The sequence below is a fragment of the Globicephala melas genome, chromosome 11, assembly GCF_963455315.2.
Source record: "Globicephala melas chromosome 11, mGloMel1.2, whole genome shotgun sequence".
Taxonomy (NCBI): Eukaryota; Metazoa; Chordata; class Mammalia; order Artiodactyla; family Delphinidae; genus Globicephala; species Globicephala melas.
Genome location: NC_083324.2, coordinates 29269434 through 29294423, shown reverse-complemented (window position 1 = coordinate 29294423; position 24990 = coordinate 29269434). Strand labels below are relative to the sequence as shown.

General features: G+C 39.3%; 1 protein-coding gene and 1 pseudogene across 22 annotated transcripts in view; one reads left to right on the top strand and one right to left on the bottom strand.

The window, feature by feature from the left end:
- The window catches only part of FHIT (fragile histidine triad diadenosine triphosphatase), a 1458892-nt gene that overhangs the window by 541885 nt on the left and 892017 nt on the right, over positions 1 to 24990 (bottom strand). The gene's annotated exons all lie outside the window — the stretch shown is intronic.
- LOC115859037 (ferritin heavy chain pseudogene) lies at positions 11857 to 12369 on the top strand (annotated as a pseudogene).

The following is a 24990-nucleotide window of genomic DNA, read 5'->3' as shown; positions in this document are numbered from 1 at the left end:
AAATCTGTCCACTTCACTCCATCGGCCCTAAATCCAGCCCCCATTCTCCCTAACCTCTATTATTATGGGCATCATACTGGTTTCCCTGGTTTCCAGCTCTTTTCTAAACAGTGCCCACCTTTCTAATACCCAAATCAGATCTCCCAAAACCATCCTAGATTCTCTAGGGTTCCTTAGATTCCTGGATCTTACTCAGGCCTCCCCTCTCTCAAGAATCTCATTTGTTCATTCATTCAAAACAGTGAAATGGTTTTCCTTTAAGTGATTTATTCTAAAATAAAAATCTAATCTAAAAGCATTATTCTAACTCTTTAATAGCTTTATGATCAACAAAATAAAACTAACATCAGTGTTTTAAAATAGGAAAGTAAGTCTGTGACATATGGCATTAGCACTGCTTCATGAGGACAAGAAGAAAAATTGGAAATGTACAATAGGTACTACATTTCAGCAGGAGAGTCTTACTTATGAACCTCTTGAGAATGGGAATATCAACCATACCTTGCAAAGCTGCACTATGACTCATGAAACAGAGAAGCTGTACCTAACCAAACCATGACGACAGATAAGCTTAAACTTACCATTAGTTCATTCAGAGCCATGCATTTTTCTCAGAGACTCAGAAACTGCTCCAGAAACTGCCTACTTGACATATTCTGACAAATACCTAAGAACATCCCATGACTAATTTCAGCCCCCCGAATCTTCTAGTACTCCTTCTCTAATTCATCCTTTTGAGACAACCCACAGTTCCGGCATGTGTTCACCCTTGCTGCAGCAGGCTAATAGACCTACCTTGGAATTCAAGTATGTTCCTGATGACCTTTAGTCATTAGGTTTTAGCAGAAAACAAAAAACAGAACAAAACAGGTAACAACAGCAAAACACCTAGGGAAAGGTATCAAAGATTTCACACCTAACTTTTAAACCTCTTGATAGAGGAGAAGGACTCAGGGAAAGAGGGGGAATGGGTGGGGTGCAGATTACCCAAGAAAATGGGCTTGTATATTATCTCTGTGGTTTTAAAAACATATATTAACATAGGTCTCATCAATTAAAAACTATGAGTAATCTTACAAAAGAAAAAAAATGCTTACTCTCAGGAGATGATTAAACACTTACATTGACTACCTGTATGATTCAATGTCAGACTAATATTTTTTGCATCTATCTTAACTTGTATTTTAAAAGAAGTATATGGAGGTTCTAATTAGAAATTAACTGAAGGCCACTTGGAATCATTATACTGTGGGAATTAAATGATACTGTTTGTGTGTTTTTCTTTTTTTTAAATCACTACGAGTTCAAGGAAAGCTTGGTTCTCACTGCAAGAGGCAAGAAGAAACAGCTTCTGACTAAATGTCTATGACTTCAGGGTGGGGCGCCATACAACCTCTCTCTCCTCCTGACATATTTAATTAATCGAATGCTCAGTGATTTTTTTTTTTCCTCCTCCAACAGCCCTACTCCGACCCTGAGCAATTTCTCCAGCCTTAGCTCCTCTGACTTTTGATCGTGAAAAACACAGCTAAGCACTCGATTATATTTGGCCATATTTTTCTCTTTCTCAGTTTCTATTTTTAGAAAGTACTTCTGTTATAACTTTTTTTTTAACATCTTTATTGGAGTATAATTGCTTTACAATGGTGTGTTAGTTTCTGCTTTACAACAAAGTGTATCAGCTATACATGTACATATATCCGCATATCTCTTCCCTCTTGCGTCTCCCACCCACCCACCCTATCCCACCCCTCTAGGTGGTCACAAAGCACCGACCTGATCTCCCTGTGCTATACGGCTGCTCCCCACTAGCTATCTATTTTACATTTGGTAGTGTATATACGTCAATGCTACTCTCTCACTTCGTCCCAGCTCCCCCTTCCCCCTTCCCCCTTCCCCCTCCCCGTGTCCTCAAGTCCATTCTCTACGTCTGCGTCTTTATTCCTGTCCTGCCCCTAGCTTCCTCAGCTCAGAACCCTTTTTTTTTTTTAGAGTCCATATATATGTGTTAGCATACACTATTTTTCTCTTTCTGATTTACTTCACTCTGTATGACAGACTCTAGGTCCATCCACCTCACTACAAATAACTCAATTTCGTTTCTTTTTATGGCTGAGTAATATTCCACTGTAAAATACTTCTATTATAACGTAATGTTCATCACAGTGTCTAGCACTGCGCCTCGAACTGAAGAGCTATTCAAAAGAAAACATTAACAACAAATGTTGTTGATTAGGACCAGTATGAACAACCGCATTGTAGAAAAACTTTGAAAAGCAATTCGCCATTTCAAAGGTGTCTTCATTATTCTCCAGTCTTCCAAGAATCAGATCTCACTGACATATAACTCATATTCCCAACTTGAGAACATTCTAAGGCTACATCCCTTCATCAAAGTTAATTGGGAGAAAGTGTCACTCACCAGAAAATTTCACCTAACTGAAAACTGAACTGAAATGGCCAGGCTCAAATGGGGGCTGATCTGATTCTCATCAAGCAGCACTTTCAGGTATCATGGACAAGGCTGCCTTAAGCTGGAAAAAGCTTTGATACCATCAGTTTTACACCAGGATCAAAAAACAATTTTCAACTTTTATTTCAACGTTTGTTAATAAGTCTCTCCCCTTTTCGTCACAGTTATGAAAAACTCCTAATACTTGTGTTGCATGGGAACAAAGCTAGGGAGGACTTAAATTTCAGGGCAATTGGAGATAACATTTTTAAAATACTATCGTTGAGATTGATTACCGGGATACCTGGAAACTACCTTCTCCCAAATCAAACAGAAGCTGGAGGGATGGTAAATTCAAATCAATAAACCTGTGATAAAGACTATCCTAAGAATCTATTTTCACTTATTCCTAAAACTCTAATCACTATGCATGACATCCAAATTCCTACCACAATAGATGTTTTCTCTGGGAGCAGTGCAGCAATGGCTAACAGGTTTCAGCTCTCTTGCCAGTTTTTTTTTTTTTTTTAATTTTTAAATTTTATTTTATTTATTTTTTTATACAGCAGGTTCTTATTAGTCATCAATTTTATACACATCAGTGTATACATGTCAATCCCAATCGCCCAATTCAGCACAACACCATCCCCAGCCCCACCCCCACCCCCTGCCGCTTTTCCCCCTTGGTGTCCATACGTTTGTTCTCTACATCTGTGTCTCAACTTCTCTTGCCAGTTTTGATTGCCAACTACTGCCTGCCACACAGTGCAGAGGAATTCTGAAGTTGCCTCTGGGCTTTGTGGAAGGGAAGAGCAAAATCCATCGGCAACATTTGCCAGTATGGCAAACTAGTGCTGATTGCTCTGGGTCCTCTCCCAGAACGTGCATTGCTTGACACATGGAAGGCTATGTTTCAGAACCCCCTTTGCAGTTGCACAGGGCCACATGACCAGCTGGGGGCCACTGGCTGTGATCAGCAGTAACATGCTCCACATCACTGCCCATGTGCCCTTGCCAATGCCTCTCTTCCACAACTGTAGTAAACCTCAAGTCCTGAAATAAACGTGCCACCAGTCAGCAGTGGAGTAAAATGATGAGCCACCCCTTGGAGGAGAGCAGCTCTGGAGAGACCCCTGGAACCATGGTGGGACCTCCAAGGATGAGAAATAAGTGATGGTTGATTAAGCCTCAGAAATTTTGTTACTGTTGTTACTATTTTGTAACAATACATTATAACCCAGCCTGCTCTGACTTCTACACTGACTCCCAGAGCAGGGATAGAAGGTAGGGGTGCCCAGTACTTGGCATTTCTTAGGGATCACAAATGAATAATCAGGAACACTGGTTGATCTTACATTTAAAACACCCACCACCACCATGGTGAATTTCCATCTGGCGTAATAAGAATTTCTGTGTTCACACTGCTGAACTTCATTTTGCTCACCACCAACTGTGACTAGCACTTTGGCTCCTACCTGGCTCCTTTATGCTTGCTCTATTCTTTTCTCAAGCACACATATGTTCCAGAGCTGACTTGACATATTATAATAATAAATACAATGTGTCTCTGTAAAAAGCAAAAGGAAAAGTTGCCATTGTTGTGGCTCTTTTCAATGCCTGTGAGCACGGTAACACATTGAACTTTTACATATTTCGGTCACAGGGTCACTTGTGGCACCCTATATTTTTGTAGATGAACTATAGTTGTTGTCAATGACATCAGGAAGATTCCTTCACATTTTTACTTATCTGTAACAGCAGGCTTCCGGTAGAAAAGGTGTCTAACATTAGAACAAACGATCATTTGAGAACAAAAGCTTGTGTTCTTCCACAGTGCTTACCAGACGCCAGGAACTGTTCCACGAGCTTTACTAGTATCAATGCGTTTAATACTCCCAACGGCCTTGGGAGATTTGCTACAATTTTTACTGCCATTTTACACATTAAAAAATCTAGTGTGTGCGTTTCAATGCTCACAAAAAGCACTGATTTTTTTCTCATCATAAACTAGAAGAGCATTCCCAGATGAAACAGAGAATGAGCAGCTGAATTTCAGGCAAACAACAAAAATCTCTTAGGGTAAGTATGTGCCATGTATCACATGGGATATACTTACACGAAACAAATTTTAACTGAAATTTAACAAGAACCAACTTTTTGCGTTTTCCATCTTCCCTTCGCTCTACTCTTAAAACTGTGAATCCTAATAATTTCAAAACACATCCACTGACGAAATGGACATTAAAATACTGTAAAATCTTTTTAAAAATTGCATTTATCTGAAATTCAAATTGATCTGGGCTCCTGTATTCTTATTTGCTAAATCTGGAAACTCAAAATTAGAAGCAATATTTGAAATTTTCATCAATACTTGATATTTTTAACTTATTAAGCAACTAAGCTAAGCTGACTACACATGTCTCCATCAAAGAAAGTTAAAGAAGATATGAGGGAAAACAAAACCTTTCAATCTAGTCTATGATAAAAATAAATGCCAAAAAACATTTCATTATAAAATTTGCTTTTACTTTCCTACTACTCAGCCTATGACACTTGAGAAGGATCCAGATGTTGATATATGATTCTGCCAATTGTCACATTTTATATCTGAATTGGTGAAAATCCTACCTGTGAGTCACTAAAGCATTCACTTTGTTTGGATTTGGGGGTGAGGTTTGCAAGAAAACACAGAATATTCTTTTTTCTTTTTATTACTTTTACAGCATGAATATTCTAGCTCAGGCAGAGATCAAAGGACATAATAAATAGGAAACACTGCTCTCCCAACGTATGCCTGAAAAAGTCCTTGTCAGTCATATTCAGTAAAGTGCATCAAAAATAATGCTTACCACGGTAGGAGCTTGTGCTGAGTTTAACATTCTGGGGACAAACAATGAAATAAGTGTAGAGTGAGACTAATAAAATTTTCAAATCTGAGGTACCTCAGAATAAAGTGCTTCCAGAGACTCTTAATAACATCATTTTAAACTCTTGGTCTCCCTTTCGGGGTCTATTTCACGTAGGGCCGTGAGTTACTGCCGACAATCTAATATCTACTCTCAGCACAAGCACCGTATGTCTCCAATCGCCATTCATCAAGAGCTTCAAAACAATGTTTATCTTTCTGCTTGTTGTGAATATTAATAAATTAAGATCTTTCAACTGTCTAGAAAGAAGAAAAAACTGCCAAGAGCTCCGGTGCAGATGATGTATTTACATACATTAGAGAAGTACCATTAACAGTAATTAATGGTGCTTTCACATCGCAAAATGCATTGCAATTGACTGCCGATTTGTTTTGGAGGTGTTTGCAATCATAAAACAAATCTCATCCTAAATGGATACTTAGTAATTTTTAATAATTTTAAACTGTGATGCTCTATTCAATGCTTCAGCAATTACACACTGTTTTTTGAAGAAAGTTTTTTAAATTTAGAATTTTTATTGAACGTTATTAAAGTTAATGAGACTGCATTACTTGTGTTCTACCTTAATTCACAATGTTTTTAAAGGTCATGAAGGCTAATGTAAAAATTTTGAAAAAAGCAAATTCAGTCAGTTAATGACTATACAATTAAAACATAATTCCACTACTCTCTTCCCCCCCGCCCACTATATTCTGAAGGAACCCACATTTAGTATCATGGTATGTCTTCATGAGCGGTTTTAAAAATGAAAAGTTTAGGACATATGACCATTAGGAAGTAGAACAGACACAACTGTTGAGAAGAATTTCACTAACCCCTGATTCTCTTCTGACTTGGTATGACTTTTGATTAGAACTAGAGTACACAGTGCCTGGCAAACTACACTAAAGGATATTTATATCAACTGAACTTCTAAAGAAGTTAAAATTAGAAAAGATATATCCCCTAAGTCAATACATCCTGCAATATTTCCCTGGTGACTTAAGTCTCATTTTGGTTGAGAAAACTAAGAGTAAAATAGAAAATACATTTGCTCTGAGGGTGCCAAGTCCATATGGAATAGAAATTTGAGCTAAAATAAACCTGTCTGTAGTCTTTCCATGCAAGAAGGAAACTGTAAAAACAGATTTGGGGCGATCCTGATATGAGTTACTAAGATATCATTTGCAAGCCTCTTCAATGTCTCTTTCAGTCCACTTTATCTCCACTAGGAACAACTGCTTAACCCTTTGAGAGTAGTTCTTTGTAACAATTCCTCACAACAATATACCTGCAAAATTAAACTGAGTCTCTTGGACCATTCACAGTATGGTAAGAGAGCATATAAGGCAATAATTCTAAATCTACAAGAAACAAATATTTCACAATTTTACAAATTTAAGAAAATATGTAGGAGGAGTACCAAACAAACTTGGCATGTTTAAAAATATACTTGGTGCTTGTCAACTCTCAAATAGTACAGACATATTGTTTGTATTATCAATGATAACAAGAAAATCACAAAGAATTAATCATGAGTATCTGCCTTCATCTTAGGATCACAATAACAAGGCCGACATGCTGCATTTCTGCTGCGATGAGGCAAAAATCTAACACATGAATCCTATGAAGACAAAGCTCATCATTTTTATGTGTTTTTGAAGAATCCCAAATCAAGAAATCATGTCCCATTTTTGAGATGAACGCTTCCTTCTACCCCACATAACAAAGATGAGAGCATAAAGAGAAATTTTTGATATATGTGAGTAACTAGATATACATATGCTGACTTCAGTAAGGCTCTAATCTCAAAGATAAGGAGCCAGTAGAGAAGTGTGTCTCCAGTAAATTAGCTCCTAAAAAATTTGAACCTCCTTAATATCTACAGAAAAATCTTATTTAAAAAAATGGTAAATTCACCAAGCACACACCATTTTGTCATTGAACCTTTGATTTCTGTCATTTGGCACTCCTTAATTCCAAAAGACAAGATTGATAGAGATCATCTGCTCAAAGCAAGACAGTGAGATGATATCCAATACAAGACCTAAACATTTCAACTCCATTGTCACTGATACAAGGGAACATGAGTTCCAGGAAGGAAAAACTGAATGCCATGCTTGGATTTTTGCCATGGAGAAAAATCTACTCTAGCATGTGTTGTATGACACTGATACTTACTTTGAGTAGGTTTTTAAAATGATACCTGCTACAGTTATCATGGATCCATGCATCCTTAAAGTCTTACAGGTTACAGAATAGCAGGGGCAAATATTTTTATAAGCCACATGGCACTGTTGTCGTTTTGTTCCCTGGAGGAAGAGATACTTTTCCAACTATTACACTACCTTTCTATTCCTGGGGTCAGTTGAATCTGGTCATGATCCTGGACAAAAACTGTGATGGAGAATTGGTTTTCTGTGACGGAGATTCCTGGAGCTCATACTCTGGATGTGCGCAGACTTTTAAGGCAACCATGGCCAATCGAGGTAGAGAAGGTGAGGGCACTGCTATTTGCAAGACACATGCAGGTGGTACTCGATCGTGATGATCAGTACTGATGATGACAACAGCTGCTGACATTTACAGAGGGAGTGCAATGCCATGTACAACATGCACAAGGCTTTAACATGTCACCTTACCATATCCTCACAACACCATTGTGACTTAAAACTATTAGCAACACAACCTCACAGATGAAAAAATAAAGGCACAGTAGTTACCTGGCCCAAGTTCACTGGGAGTTGAACTCAAATCTGTTCATTTACTGAGCCCATGCTCTTCATTACCACAGTGCCAGCTGCGTAAGGAGTCAGACTCAAGTCAGTCACCACTCCACCTCTCATATAACCTTGGCCAAGTTACTTAACATCACAAAGCCTCAGTTTCTCCATCTGTAATGTGCAAATTATAGCACCACCTGCCTTACAGGTATCAGAAAAAACATTTCAAACTTGGAAATAGGCAAACGAGATTACTGGATTTCTTTAGTATAGTGTTCCCACTGCTGGGTGTGACTTTCTGTTTACAGGGCTATTTTACAACTGATGGGAGACAGTAACTTGTGTGAGCTCTTATGGACCAGCAGGACATTATCCTGTTCTGTATCTGGCCCAATAATCTATCAAATCTCACACACACACACACACACACACACACACACACACACACACACACACACAATCTCAAATTATTTTTGGACTAATTTTAACATCTTACTAGGTCCCTCACCCTCTTAAATTAATGAGCTGAATAAGATCTTAAACTGTGTTTATATTTGCACAACAGCCATGAAGTTGCCCTTCTGAAAAGTGATTTTTAACACTCGATTGTTCTGAGAATTAAGTGAGATGATGCATATGAAATGTTCAGCATAGGGCCTGTCACGTATGATTCAATTAACGTCATTTGTTAACATCATTGCTATGATCATCTCAATAATTGTCACCACCACTACCATACTATTTAAATTTTTAATGTTAAGAATTGTTTCTGTTTACTCATATTCAAATATTAACAGTGAACAGTTAATAACTAGTTCTGAGAATAGTTCCAAAATTACACTGTTACCCATAGCTGAAGCCACTTTACAATTTGGCCTTGAGAGCAGTTATTTTGCAAATTACACACAGTACAGAAATGGAGTTATTAAGGGATCCACTTTTGATGCACAGAAGGTTGTGCATCAGCCGGGCTGCCATCACCTCTGTTAAACAGGATTCATTAGAGTGATAACTGACAGTTGTTTCCCTTTCTAAGTGATTGCCCTGTAGTTCCATTATGTTCTGCCAAGGAAGTACTACTCATTAATTACCAATAAACTGAGTACCAACTGTGCTTGCAGTAGAAGGTTTGGAACTGTTAATCTTGGGGTGGGGAAGGTGGCAGGAAGAGGAGAACTCCACCTGGCCAGGTGTAGGAGACGCATGGCGAGAGGACATTATTACAGGAATGGGCGGGGAGGAACAGAGCTCCTGAGAGGATGGAAGACCTCTGCTTTTGAGGCCCCTGGTATACTGAGAAAAGCAGAAAGGAAGAAATCTCAAACCAGTGGTCCAAAAAGTATGCCTATCTTTAAAAAAAAAAAAGCAAACTTTGAACAGGAAAAAATAAAATCAAAATAATTAAGATATTCCTAAGGTAATGACAGAACTTTTTAAATTTTAAAAAAAATTTTTTAATGAATTTATTTATTTATTTTGGCTGCTTTGGGTCTTCGTTGCTGCATGCAGGCTTTCTATTGTTGCGGCGAGCGGGGGCTACTCTTCGATGCGGTGTGCGGGCTTCTCGTTGCGGTGGCTTCTCTTGCTGTGGAGCACAGGCTCTAGGCACGCGGGCTTCAGTAGTTGTGGCACACAGGCTCAGTAGTTGTGGCTCATGGGTGTAGTTGCTCTGTAGCGTGTGGGATTTTCCTTTTTTTAAATTCAAAGTACGTGGCAGGTGAATGGTCAAGAGGTATGGCAGAGGGCTTTTTGCATTCCAGCTAGAACACTTCTGTAACTCTCCTCTTTTGGAAATAATATCTAAAATCTAAATTGAGGCTTTTTGTGAAAATGCAGGCTGAAGCCCGAGGGTTGAGCCCTCTTCCCTCACCCCTCAGACCCTGAGCTCCGACTTTCAATGAACCATCTGGTATCCTGTGCCCCAGAGCTGGGCTCCTTGCCTGCTTGCTTTGTCTTTCACTACAGAGCCATTAGGAGGCTCTTTCTAGAGATTCTGGGAGACACATCCTCGTTGCTCTCCAACTTCTTCCATCAGCCAAGTTGCATCCACAGCCACAATGGTCTTTTGGTTTCTCCAATTCCTGCCATGTATTACTTACTATAATTTTTCTGAATGCAGTTCATCACACAAGCTATCAGTCAGTTTCACATTCAAGTGTCTCACCTCATCAATAAGACTGCACCTTCTTGAGGACAAGGACATGGCTGGGAAGGATAATTAAAAATTACAGAGGGCCACTGCTTTGAAATCTGTCTGGCCATGTGGGCACTTGGCAGAGCAGACAAGCAAGAACCACCTTCGTTTATTCCTCCAGCATTCCTCTGCCACAGGAAAGGGAGACCATTGCCTTTTTAAAATGTTTTAAAGGTATCTGGATTTCTGGCTTCAGGAGAGCCCAAGACCTATCATCAGAAGCCTCTGGACTCCCTGGTATGTGCAGACATCTGTTGGTATCTGAGTCCCTGTTCTACAGTGTTTTTAAAAAAAGGATCCTGGGTTTCCTTCACGATCAAAAGAGAGCAGTGCTCTCTCCAAGAGATTGGTGCTGAAAGGTGGGAGAATATAGTGAACTGGGGCAAGGGGCCAAGAATTGGGTAGAGGTCAAGGTCAGCCAAAGGCCAAGTGAGAAAGACTAACAGAACCAGCTAATCAGTAATGTATCGGGGCACTGAAGCAGGGGTAGGTGTGACAGAAGAGGGACAGACCAAAAGGCCTGAGGGACAAGGGCAGAGACAGGAGGTGGGCACTGCAGGCCTATTCTGTCAGCTCCCGAGGAAGCGAAGAGCTTCTGGAAACTAGAGAATACAGGGGGCTCCAGCTCAGCCCAGCTTGGCTTTAAAAAGGCACAAGCCCCAAGGCAAAAGCACTCCAGGCATTCTGGAAACACAAAGGGGCACCATTAGAGGAGAGGAAGGAAAATTTCAAAAATTTTAATTTGGAATTAATTTCAAATGTATCCCCAAATTCCACGAACCAGATAGCACAAGGAACACCTAGCTACACCCCAGATCCATCTTGAGTTAACATTTTCCCCATCTGCTTATCATTTGTACTTTCTCCCTATACACATACTGTTTATTTCCTGTCCTTATTTTGAAAATGTTTCATTCAGTGTGCATTTAAGAATAAGGACAATTTCTCTTATCACCACAGAACAGCAACCAGCTTCAGTAAATGTAACATTGGTACCATATTTTATCTAATCCACCATCTTCTTCCCCAGTTTTGTCTATTAACTAGTGATGTCCCTTATGGCATTCTCCCTGTCCATTGTAAGATCTAGCATAGGCTCTCATTTAGGGCTCCTGTCTCTGTAGTCTCCTTTGATCTCAAACATTTCTTTGACTTTTTTTGTTTCACAATATATCCCCACTTGTACCTTCAACATACTTTTTTTTTTTTTTTTAATAGAACTATTCCTTACTGGGGTTTCTCTGATGTGTCCTGGAGATTGGATTCGGGTTACATATTCCTGGCCCCAAAACTGTACTGGCCACATTGTGCCCTTCTCAGGGCATCACATCAGGAGGGACACGATGATTGCCCTTCACTGGTGATCTTTCAATTCTCATCACCGGTCAAGATGTTGTCAGCTTTCTCGACTGCAGAGTTCCCGGAGAGTCGCCACAGTTTCCTGCTTCAACAGTGCTTGGACGGAACCCGACGCTCGTGCCCTGCTCCGGCCGGCCGCCCAGCACCAGCCCTCGCCACCACCTCACGGCGCCCTCCGACCGCCCCAAGGTCCCCGCTGCCGCCTCTCCTCGGCCGCCCGCCATGACGACCGCGTCCCACTCGCAGGGGCGCCAGCACTACCGCCAGCACTACCACCAGCACTCGGAGGCCGCCGTCAACCACCAGATCAACCTGGAGCTATATGCCTCCTATGTCTACCTGTCCGTGTCGTATTATTTTGACCGCAATGACGTGACTTTGAAGAACTCTGCCAAATACTTTCTTCATCAAGCTCGTGAGGAGAGGGAACATGCTGAGAAACTGATGAATCAGCTGCATAACCAACAGGGTGGCCGAATCTTCCTTCAGGATATCAAGAAACCAGACCATGATGACTGGGAGAATGGGCTGAATGCAATGGAATGTGCGCTACGCTTGGAAAAAAGTGTGAATCAGTCACTACTGGAACTGCACAAACTGGTCACTGACAAAAATGACCCCAATTTGTGTGACTTCATTGAGACTCATGACCTGAATGAGCAGGTGAAATCCATCAAAGAACTGGGTGACCACATAACCAACTTGCCCAAGATGGGGGCCCCCGAATCTCTTTGACAAGCACACCCTGGAATACAGTGATAATGAGAGCTAAGCCTTAGGCCGGCTTCCTGTAGCCACAGGGGTGACTTCCCTGCATCAAGGCAGTGCATGCATGTTTGGGTTACCTTTACCTTTTTCGTAAGTTGTACCAAAACATCTACAAGTTCTTTCCTTAGTACCATTCCTTCAAATAAAGTAATTTGGTACCCCCCCAAAAAAATATTCTGATTGTGTATTAGGACGAGGATTTCGTTCACTATGTTTTAGTTACACACTGACAAAGTATACACATTTTTAAAAGCTTAAAAGTGTGTTTTGTTTGTTTTAAATAATGACACACGTTTAGGACCAGCATGTAATTGTTCACTTTGCACCGTCTACCACTCTGGGCTGTGAGCTTTTATTATGCAAAAGCTGTGGTCTGTGAGCCATTGTTTGTCTGCGCTCCTTCCGCCCTCTCAATAAAACAACACATACAATAACCAATAAACATGCTGCTTTTAAAATGCGGTCCAGAAGTGGATTTTCACATTCTGAAGCGCATCACAGGCTGTCTAAGCTAAGAGACATTTGAAATCAATTGATACAACATACACGCTTTTACAGTTGAGAAAATCAAGGCCTAGGGAGGAAAAAGTGCACGATGTCATGTAAAACAACAGTTCTTTACGAATGATTATAAAATCAATTTAAGGGGCCATGGCTGGCATATTTTAAGTTGAAATAAAAAATGTCTGAGTGCTCAGGATACAGCAAGGGTAAATACTGTTTGGTGCAACTTTTGTTTTAACTACATGTGTTTATGAGCACGTATGCTCCTCTTTGTTGGGTAATGATATTCAATCTATTTCTTACTGAAGGTCCTGGTTAAAAACCTTTAAAAAAAAAAACCAAAAAAACTCCACGAGGACCTAGGTCTTCCAACTTAAGAACCAGTGATCACTCTACTAGAAAAGTTCTACTTTAACTTTAGTGTGAAAATAAATAAAGGTTGAAATGCAGTTTCTATTTCAAAAGGTCTGGGTTGGGATCTGAGAATCCGTATTTTGCATAGGCCTGTGGGTGAGAATAAGCCACTGGTGTTGGCTTGTGGACACCTTTGAGAAGCATGGTGGAAACGCTATATCCCAGGAGGGACCTAGTTTACTGTGAAGGATATCTACATGAAGTAGGTATCAAATATATATATATATATATATATATATATATATATATATATATATATATAACATTTGTTAGCAATTTAAATATGAATAACTAATTCTTGGAAATGTTTAGATGAAAACAAAACCCAAGAAACCTTCTACAGAGAATCAGCTCAACTCGCAGCCCAGAAAATGCGCTTACTGTGATAGTCCTAAGAACGTAGGGACTTCTAGTATTCATGATACGCCACACATGAAAACCAACGCACCAAGAATCCCGAGGGCTGGGATTAGTTCCCCCAAATTACAGATGAGCAAACACATTCAGACATCTTATTTTGTCCAAGGTCATACTGCTTGAGAACAGAAGGGAATGGATTAGAACCTAGCCAATTCCTAAGGTCATGCTTCTGTTATACTCACAGCCCCACACGTGGATACTATTTGTACACATAAACATGCTTTAGACGTGACACATATACAAATATGCACGTTAGCATTTCTCTAAGCAGTCTACAGTTTTCAAGAGTCAGAGATCAGTGAGAGGAAACGAATGTGTTCATCAAACTCTAGAATTGTGTGCCTTCTGATGTAGCTCAGGCAACACCATTAATATTGTCAAAATTAAAGGGGTCTCTTCAAAGCAGTCCCGTTCGATTGGGGGGAGTTAGAAGGCTGGGGGGGAAAGAGTGAGCAGCAAATGACAAGCACTACAAACAGGATTCCATCATCTATAACTTAGATTTCATGCAGTATATTTAGTGCAAACCCTGGCACTTTATACAAATAGCTTGTCACGTAAAGTGCAAACAACTCTCTTTTGACAAAGTGACACGGCTTTGGAGCTGGGTTAACTGCTTTATATACTGCAAAGCTCTTTAAGTGACAAATGAAAGCAGAGTCTTGAAATTACAATGCTATGGAATTACCGCACAAATTCTTTCTGGTTTGATGGGGGTTGTGGGGAGGGAGCAAAAGGATACCATTCTGCAATTAATTAAAAAGAAAATCTGAGAGGATATGAAGTCAGAGGTTTCTAATCTTGACTCTGTAAAATGGACTTTGAAGATACTGGCACAAAATTGAGATATGGTCCCAAAAACTTCAAATGAGATGTACAATGTTGTTTAAAGATCTGGCTGAAGTGCTTCTTTTGACCTAAAATATGCCCAGCACGGGTGCAGTAATTATCTCTGCTAGAGATGTTTGGTGTGCTGGCATTGAAACCTTTCGATATGTTTGATAATGTAGCTTTTTGTGTACACACACTGCTTGCCCAAGCTGTCTACATCAGTGGCATGTTCAAATGAAGCCAAATAATTTAAAAGGCTCTGCTTTCATGCTGGCTTTATTTAGCTTGAATAAACATTGCCAGTCCATCTCATATAAAACCTCACTTCATAAATGCAGCTGCCCTGTGCTCATCTCTTAATAAGGATTTGTACAAAGAGACCGGTTGGGCAACATAGCTCTGATAGATGATTAATAAGAAATATAGGATTTCTTTCTTAAAAATCATACTATGACCATAAGAGGGAAAATTCATTATCCATAAATCAAAAGGAGCAAAGGATTTCAGTTGTATCAGAAGCCTTATCTGACTTCAATCTGACAGTTAACTTTAGGCCGTAAATGATTAAATAAAAGTCTAAGTTCACCCAAGCCTGGCAAAAATAAAACTCAAAGCCCAGAAACTTCAAATAACATAAGAAAAAGTCACAGAATTTTCAACCTCAAAAAGAAATGGAGAGGAGATGTATGATAGGATGGAAACTGTGATTTCAGATGGAGGGTCTCTTTTGCTGTTTGTGTTTTTCAGAACTAGATTTAAATTTTGCAATACCTTCCAACAGAAAATAAAGTTTTGAGAGTAATGTGACCGATTTTAACTTTTTAAAGAAAACTTTAAAATTGAGATATTGCATCTATAAAATGTGGCCGCAAAATCTTTAACATCCCTTCCAGTGACAGGTAGGGGGTCTATCTCCTTGAGTCTGGTGGGCTCGGTGAGTACTCTGACCAAGAGAATTCAGCCAAACTTACTCTGCCCAGGTCTTAAGAAACTGTTGTGTCTCCACTTACTCTCTTAAAACACCAGCTCTTAAAGTCATGAACTGTTCTAAGGTAAGAAGTCTGACCATCTTGAGGTCAACATGTCCCGAGAAAGCCCACTTAGATAGCCCCAGGGGGTGGGGCGGGGAGAGAGAAGGCGCAGGGGCGAACCTAACTGACTTTCTGCCATTGGAGTCGCCCCAGTCGAGGTACCAGACTTTACTGGATGAGATAATCCAATCATCCTTGCACTGCCCTTTGCGAATCCCTGACCCACACCACTGTGAGATATAATACCAACAAACTGTTTTCAGCTGTTACGTTTTTCAATGGTTTATTACACAGCAATAGGTATCCAGAACATATAGTAAGGTGGGATAATCTTAAGTGTGCCACTCTGCATTTTTGCATATGTATACACACAGGTAACCAGGACCCAGACAGTGAAACACTGTGTTTCCATTACTCCAGAAGACTCCCTCTGCCCCTTCCCAGACAGTGCCCTCAATAAACTACCTCCCACCTACACACACACACACACACACGTAAGTGCTATTCTAACTTCTATCACCATTGGTCAGTTCTGTCAGTTCTTGAATTTTCCAATACAGTACATCATACAGTAGGTACTCTTCAGTAGCCAGCTTCTTTCATTCAACTGTCTCTGAGATTCATTAATGTTGCTGCATGGGACAGTAGGTGGTATGCTTTCAACTGCTGTGAAGTATTCCATTTTACAAGTCTACTACATTTATCCATTTGGTGACTGAAGGACATCTGGGCTGCTTCTAGTTTGGGCTTTTCTAAAGAAAGCTGTTATGAACATTCTTCTCCAGTCTTTTGGTGGGTAAATGCATTCATTTTGGGGGTATAAACCTAGGAGTAGGGTTTCTGAACTTTGGGGTAGGGTGTATGTTGACAAAGGATGAGTTCAGATTCTGACTACTTAGGGATCTGCTCATCAGCGTTGTGTTGTAGTTTCTTCTGTCCCTGTATCTAGCAAATATTGAGAAATAATCATGCCAAGCCTTAAATTAAGCTATTTATGATTTGCCCTTCCATATTTGACCTCTCCTGACTAACTGCACAGTAGTATTGTTCTCAACAATGTCTACTGTCATGAAGATGACACTGTTCTTGGAAAAGTCCTATCAGGCAAAGTCAACCTCTAAAATGGCATTGTAATAAATATGCAGAAATGTCACTTTTTGCATTAGCCCAAAGGTTTTGTATAGCTTAAGGATATGTGCAGTAAGCTAACTATAAAAATAGAAACTTGACAGTGGGTATGTACGTGTGTGTCAAAATAATATTACTCTTCCTGGGAGTATGGAAGAAAAAATGACACAATACCCACCCACATGATTTTTATAGATCTGCCTCTTTGCCAGATGTCACCTTTTATAAGCTGCTTTATAAAAACATGACAGTGTAAGTGCAATAGTGTGTTTACTGCTTGATAAACTTTAGTAATAAACTTAGGATTGGCTGGAAATTAAAGCCTTAGGGAACCCGTTCATTAAGCATTTAGGACAAGTGAATAAACAAAAAATGCAAACTGTTAAGTGCTCAGTGTATGCAGATCAAGGTACTGGCAGCAAGCACTATTTCTCAGTAGGTATGTCTTACAGAAATATCTGCCAGTTTCCGTGCCACTGAGCTAAACACATTACAGCCAAACCTAAAGGATGCCACTCGCAGCGCTACCAATTGGAGTGAAATCCAGAACCTTAACAAACGCTATAGGCTCACTAGAAACACATTAAGCCTTTTCCTAAAGTGTTCTGTAACTCAGCACAGCATATCTTACATATGGCAAACGGCGTTTCCAACAACTATTTTTCTGAAAAGACTTCAGGAATTTCTTAAATAGCACACACTCACTATTTTCTTTATTGGTGGGGTATATATAGCAGTGTTTCTTGAAGAATACCCTGAGGATTGTTGAATTATCTATAGTGACTGGTAAAAATAGAGATTCCAGAGTCCACTCTTAACTGATTGAAACAAAATCTCTGAGGTAAGAGGCCCAAGAAACAATGTTTCATTAAGTGACTCCAAATGATTCTTATTCACAATAAAATTTGTAAACCACAGCCGTACAGGAGTCTTAAAATAAATTTTCAGGGCAAAGTATACGTTTCCAGTAATGTGTCAATTTTAAGTGAATAATATATATTCTTAAAACCTTAAGGTTCAATTTTTTACTCAACTTTATATTTTAAAAGAATCAAACAACTTGTATCCATTTAAATTACTTTCTTCCTTATAGGTATGTAGGAGGATCAATCAAACGAAGTCTAGTTAAGGACTTTTGAAAATCAATCCCTGTAACAAATACATACATCACTAAACTTTTCTGAGGATTCTACTTACTCTGGGACTGACATTTGTAATCTTTGATAAACATGAAATGCAGCAACTCTCAAAATGAAACCATCCCTTTATCAGAGGGTCTGTTAGAATTCCTCTGTTTCTCATTAGATTTTTCTGTTGCTTACTCTTCACAATGAAATCCAACCATACCCAAATTTCATGGATGCTGCAATAGTTAACTACCACAAAGTGACCGACATGCAGTTTGCGTGGGATGGAACCTCATAAAAACGCTAATAAAAATATTAAAATAATGATATTATCTTTCTGTTAACAAATCACTACACCAAGGAGACAGCTAATATGTAGGAGAAACTGTCAAAACTCCATAGGTGCTACAGAACATTAGTACTGGGAATTACTAATCCAAGATTCCATATTGGCCACCTAAAAAAGCTCAACACATCCTGACACAATGCAGCGACGAAGCAGTATAGGATTTTCTGGACATGAGACATACTGAAAATCCTATCAAATCACAATAAGAAGCAAAGAGTGCCTGCCTCTTTCCTTGGAAGTTAAAAGGAAGATTTTTCTTCTCTGAAAAGAACAGCACTGAATCGAGAGTGAAATAGAAATCAGAAAAATAAACTATGGGGAAAGTTGGAGAGAAAGGTATGGGATTAGTAGAGGGAGATGCTCCTTCATAAAAAGAACCTAGTTGTTTAAAAAGAGAGAAAGAGAAAGAAAGAAAAAAAGCCTTCAGGAAGCAGTGAAATATATCAAGTAAATTCCACCCAAGTCCCAAGTCTCTATCCTTTGGACCTTGTCACAACACATACACCTCATCAGAAGGGTCAAAACCACAATTACTGGCATCCTGAACATGTGATGTGATGGAGGGAGCATCACATTCCTCGTCAGCAGAACTATACTCCTGTTGGACTACAGTACTCATTACCTGACATTTTATGAGTTTACGTACCTCTGTATTAAGTTCCTATTAGTGCTGTAACAAGTTAACTATAAACTTCGTGGCTTAGAAAGACACAGATTTATTCTCTTACAGTTTTGGAGGCCAGAAGTCTGAAGTCAGTTTCACAGGGCTGAAGGCAAGATGTTGACTGGGCTGCTTCCTTCTGGTGGCTTGAAGGGGAGAATCCATTTCTATGCCTTTTTCAGTTTCTAGTGGCGGCCTGTATTCCTTGGTTTGTGACCCCTTCTGCAATCTTCAAAGAGCATCACTGCAATCTCTGCCTCTGTTGTCATATTTCCTTTTTTCTAATGCTGACTCTCTTGCCTCCCTCTTACAAAGACCCTTTAATTATGCTGGGCCTACCCAGATAATTTGGGATATCTCATCTCAAGAGTCTTTTTTTGTTGTGTTTTGGGGTTTTTTCGTTTGTTTTCTTTCTTTCTTTTTTTTTTTTTTTTTTTGCAGTACACGGGCCTCTCACTGTTGTGGCCTCTCCTGTTGCGGGGCACAGGCTCCAGACGCACAGGCTCAGCGGCCATGGCTCATGGGCCCAGCCGCTCTGTGGCATGTGGGATCCTCCCAGACCGGGGCATGAACCCGTGTCCCCTGCATCGGCAGGCGGACTCTCAACCACTGCGCCACCAGAGAAGCCCCTGTTTTATTTTTTAATAGATCTTTATTGGAGTATAATTGCTTCATAGTACTGTGTCAGTTGCTGTTGTACAACAAAGCAAATCAGCCATATGCATACCCATGTCCCCAAATCCCTTCCCTCTTGAGCCTCCCTCCCATACCCCCTATCCCACCCCTCTAGGTCATCGCAAAGCACTGAGCCGACCTCCCTGTGTATGCTGCTGCTTCCCACCAGCCAACTATTTTACATTCGGTAGTGTATATATGTCGATGCTACTCTCACTTTGCCCCAGCTTTGCCCTCCCACCCCATGTCCTCAAGTCCATTTTCTCTGTCTACCTCTTTACTCCTGCCCTGCAACTAGGTTCATCAGTACCATTTTTTTTCTTTTTAGATTCCATATATATGCGTTAGCATACGGTATTTGCTTTTCTTTTTCTGACTTACTTCACTCTGTATGACAGACTCTAGGTTCACCCACCTCACTACAAATAACTCAATTTCGTTTCTTTTTATGGCTGAGTAATATTCCATTGCACATATGTGCCACAACTTCCTTATCCATTCATCTGTCGATGGACGTTTAGGTTGGTTCCATGTCCTACTGTAAATAGTGCTTCAGTGAACATTGTGGTACATGTCACTTTTTGAATTATGGTTTTCTCAGGGTATATGCCCAGTAGTGGGATTGCTTGGTCATATGGTAGTTCTATTTTTAGTTTTTTAAGGGACTTCCACACTGTTTTCCACAGTGGTTGTATCAATTACATTCCGAGCAACAGTGCAGGAGGATTTCCTTTTCACCACACCCTTTCCAGCATTTATTGTTTCTAGATTTTTTGATAATGGCCATTCTGACTGGTGTGAGGTGATACCTCATTGTAGTTTTGATTTGCATTTCTCTAATGATTAGCGATGTTGGGCATCTTTTCATGTGCCTCTTAGCCATCTGCATGTCTTCCTTGGTGAGATGTCTATTTAGGTCTTCAGCCCATTTTCTAACTGGATTGTTTGTTTTTGTGAAATTGAGCTCCATGAGCTGTTTGCGTATTTTGGAGATTAATCCAGTGTCTGTTGTTTCATTTGCAAATATTTTCTCGCATTCTGAGGGTTGTCTTTTTGTCTTGTTTATGGTTTCCTTTGCTGTACAAAAGCTTTTAAGTTTAATTAAGTCCCATTTGTTTATTTTTGTTTTTATTTCCATTACTCTAGGAGGTGGGTCAAAAAAGATGTTGCTGTGGTTTATGTCAAAGAGTGTTTTTCCTATGTTTTCCTCTAAGAGTGTTACAGTGTTTGGTTAAGTGTTTAACCCATTTTGAGTGTACTTTTGTGTATGGTGTTAGGAAGTGTTCTAATTTCATTCTTTTAAATGTAGCTGTTCAGTTTTCCCAGCTCCACTTATTGAAGAGGCTGTCTTTTCTCCATTGTATATTCTTGCCTCCTTTGTCGTAAATTAGGTGCCCATAGGTGCGTGGGTTTATCTCTGGGCATTCTATCTTGTACCACTGATTTAAATTTCTGGTTTTGTGTCAATACCATACTGTCTTGATTACTGTAGCTTTGTGGTATAGTTTGAAGTCAGGGAGCCTGATTCCTCCAACTCCATTTTACTTTCTCAAGATCGCTTTAGCTACTCAGGGTCTTTGTGTTTCCATACGAATTGTAAAATTTTTTGTTCTAATTCTGTGAAAAATGCCATTGGTAGTTTGATAGGGATTGCATTGAATCTGTAGATTGCTTTGGGTAGTATAGTCGTTTTCACAATACTGATTCTTCCAATCCAAGAACATGGTATATTTATCCATCTGTTCATGTCATCTTTGGTTTCTTTCATCAGTGTTTTATATTTACTGAGTACAAGGCTTTCACCTCCTTAGGCAGGTTTATTCCTAGGTATTTTATTCTTTTTGTTGCAATGGTAAATGGGAGGGTTTCCTTAATTTCTCTTTCTGATTTTTTGTTGTTGGTGTATAGGAATGCAAGATTTCTGTGCATTAATTTTTTATTCTGCAACCTTACCAAATTCATTGATTAGTTCTAGTAGTTTTCTGGTGGCATCTTCAGGATTTTCTGTGTATAGTATCATGTCATCGGCAAACAGTGACAGTTTTACTTCTTCTTTTCCAATTCGTATTCCTTTTATTTCTTCTTCTTCTCTGATTGCTGTGGCTAGGACTTCCAAAACTATGTTGAATAAGAGTGGCAAGAGTGGACATACTTGTCTTGTTCCTGATTTTAGTGGAAATGCTTTCAGTTTTTCACCATTGAGAATGATCTTGGCTGTGGGTTTATCATATGTGGCCTTTATTATGTTGAGGTAGGTTCCCTCTATGCTCACTTTCTGGAGAGTTTTTATCATAAATGGTGTTGAATTCTGTCAAAAGCTTTTTCTGCATCTATTCAGATGATCACATGGTTTTCATTCCTTAATTTGTTAATGTGCCATATCACATTGATTGATTTGCGTATATTGAAAAATCCTTGCATCCCTGGGATAAATCCCACTTGATCATGGTCTATGATCTTTTAATGTCCTGTTGGATTCTGTTTGCTAGTATTTTGTTGAGGATTTTTGCATCTATGTTCATCAGTGATATTGGCATGTAGTTTTCTTTCTTTGTGACATCGTTGTCTGGTTTTGGTATCAGGGTGACGGTGGCCTCATAGAATGAGTGTGGGAGTGTTTCTCCCTCTGCAATTTTTTGGAAGAGTTTGAGAAGGATCGGTGTTAGCTCTTCTCTAAGTGTTTGATAGAATTCGCCTGTGAAGCCACCTGTTCCTGGACTTTTGTTTGTTGGAAGATTTTTAAATTACGGTTTCTATTTCATTGCTTGTGACAAGTCTGTTTATGTTTTCTAATTCTTCCTGGTTCAGTCTTGGAAAATTGTACCAAGAATTTGTCCATTTCTTCATGGTTGTCCATTTTATCAGCATATAGTTGTTTGTAGTAGTCTCTTATAATTCTTTGTATTTCTTCAGTGTCAGTTGTGATTTCTCCTTTTTCATTTCTAATTTTATTGATTTGCGTCCTTCTCCCTTTTTTGCTTGAGTCTGGCTAAGGGTTTATCAATTTTGTTTATCTTCTCAAAGAACAAGTTTTAGTTTTATTGATCTTTGCTATTGTTTTCTTGGTTTCTATTTCATTTATTTCTGCTCTGATCTTTATGATTTCTTTCCTTCTACTGACTTTGGGTTTTCTTTGTTCTTCCTCTAGTTATTTTAAGGGTAGGGTTAGATTGTTTATTTGAGGTTTTTCTTGTTTCATTAGATCAGATTGTATTGCTGTAAACTTCCCTCTTAGAACTGCTTTTGCTGCATCCCATAGGTTTTGGGTCTTCGTGTTTTCATTGTTACTTGTTTCTAAGTATTTTTTTAAATTTCTTCTTTGATTTCTCCAGTGATCTCTTGATTATTTGGTAGCACACTGCTTAGTCTCCGTGTATTTGTGGGGTTTTTTTTACAGTTTTTTTCCTGTAATTGATTTCCAGTCTCATAGCATTGTGGTCAGAAAAGATGCTTGATATGATTTCAATTTTCTTAAATTTTCCAAGGCTTGATTTGTGACCCAAGATGTGATGTATCCTGGATAAAGTTCCATGTGCACTTGAGAAGAAAGTATATTCTGCCACTTTTGGGTGGAATGTTCTATAAATATCAATTAGATCTATCTGGTCTATTGTGTCATTTAAAGCTTGTGTTTCCTTCTTTATTTTCTGTTTGGATGATATTTCCGTTGGTTTAAGTGGGGTGTTAATGTCCCCTACTATTATGGTGTTACTGTCGATTTCCCCTTTCATGGTTGTTAGCATTTGCCTTATGTATTGAGGTGCTCCTATGTTGGGTGCATAAACATTTATAATTGTTATATCTTCTTCTTGGATTGATCCTTTGATCATTATGTAGTGTCCCTCCTTATCTCTTGTAACAGTCTTTATTTTAAAGTCTATTTTATCTGATACAAGTATTGCTACTCTAGCTTTCTTTTGATTTCCATTTGCATGTAATATCTTTTTCCATCCCTTCACTTTCAGTCTGCATGTGTCCCTAGGTCTGAAGTGGGTCTCTGGTAGACAGCATATCTATGGGTCTTGTTTTTGTATCCATTCAACCAGTCTTTGTCTTCTGGTCGGGGCATTTAATCCATTTACATTCAAGGTTATTATTGATATGTACGTTCCTATTACCATTTTCTTAACTGTTTTGGGTTTGTTTTTGTGGGTCTTTTTCTTCTCTTGTGTTTCCCACTTAGAGAAGTTTCTTTAGCATTTGTTGTAAAGCTGGTTTGGTGGTGCTGAATTCTCGTAGCTTTTGCTTGTCTGAAAAGCTTTTGACTTCTCCATCCAATCTGAATGAGATCCTTGCTGGGCAGAGTAATCTTGGTTGTAGGTTTTTCTCTTTCATCAGTTTAAGTATATCCTGCCACTCCCTTCTGGCCTGCAGAGTTTCCACTGAAAAATCAGCTGATAACCTCATGGGGATTCCTTTGTATGTTATTTTTTTTTTTGCCCTTGCTGCTTTTAATATTTTTTCTTTGAATTTAATTTTTGTTAGCTTGATTAATATGTGTCTTGGTGTGTTTTCCCTAGGGTTTATCCTGTATGGGACTCTCTGTGCTTCCTGGACTTGGGTGACTATTTCCTTTCCCATGTTAGGGAAGTTTCCAACCATAATCTCTTCAAATATTTTCTCAGACTTTTTTTTTTTTCCTCTTCCTCTTCTGGGACCCCTATAATTCGAATGTTGGTGTGGTTAGTGTTGTCCCAGAGGTCTCTGAGATTGTCTTCAATTCTTTTCATTCTTTTTTCTTTATTCTGCTCCTCGGCAGTTATTTCTACCATTTTGTCTTCCAGCTCACTTATTCGTTCTTCTGGCTCAGTTATTCTGTTATTGATTCCTTCAATAAATAGCAATCAATTTTTTTTTTATTTTTTATTTCAGTTATTGTGTTGTTCAACTCTGTTTGTTCTTTAGTTCTTCTAGATCTTAGTTAAACATTTCTTGTATTTTCTCAATCCGTGCCTCCATTCTGTTTCCGAGATTCTGGATCATCTTTACTATCATTACTCTGAATTCTTTTTCAGGTAGATTACCTACTTCCTCTTCATTTATTTGGTCTGGTAGGTTTTTACCTTGCTCCTTCATCTGTGACATAATTTTTTTGCTGTCTCTTTTTCTTTTCTTTTTTTTTTTTTTTAATTAGTGGGAGTTCCTGTTTTACTGTTTGTTTGGCCTGAGGCTTCCAACACTGGTGTTTGTAGGCTATTGGGTAGAGCTGGGTCTTGGTGCTGAGATGAGGAACTCTGTGAGACCTCACTCTGATGAATATTCCCTGGGTTCTTACATTCTCTGTTAGTCCAGTGGTTCGGACTCAGAACTCCCACCGCAGGAGCTCCAGCCCAACCCCAGACTCATGAACCAAGATCCCACAAGCCGTCGGTTCACTTCGGGGTTCCTCCCATCTCCTTGGGTGTCAGAGTTCCCCACCACCGGCTGGCAGGCGCCCTAGTTGTGGGG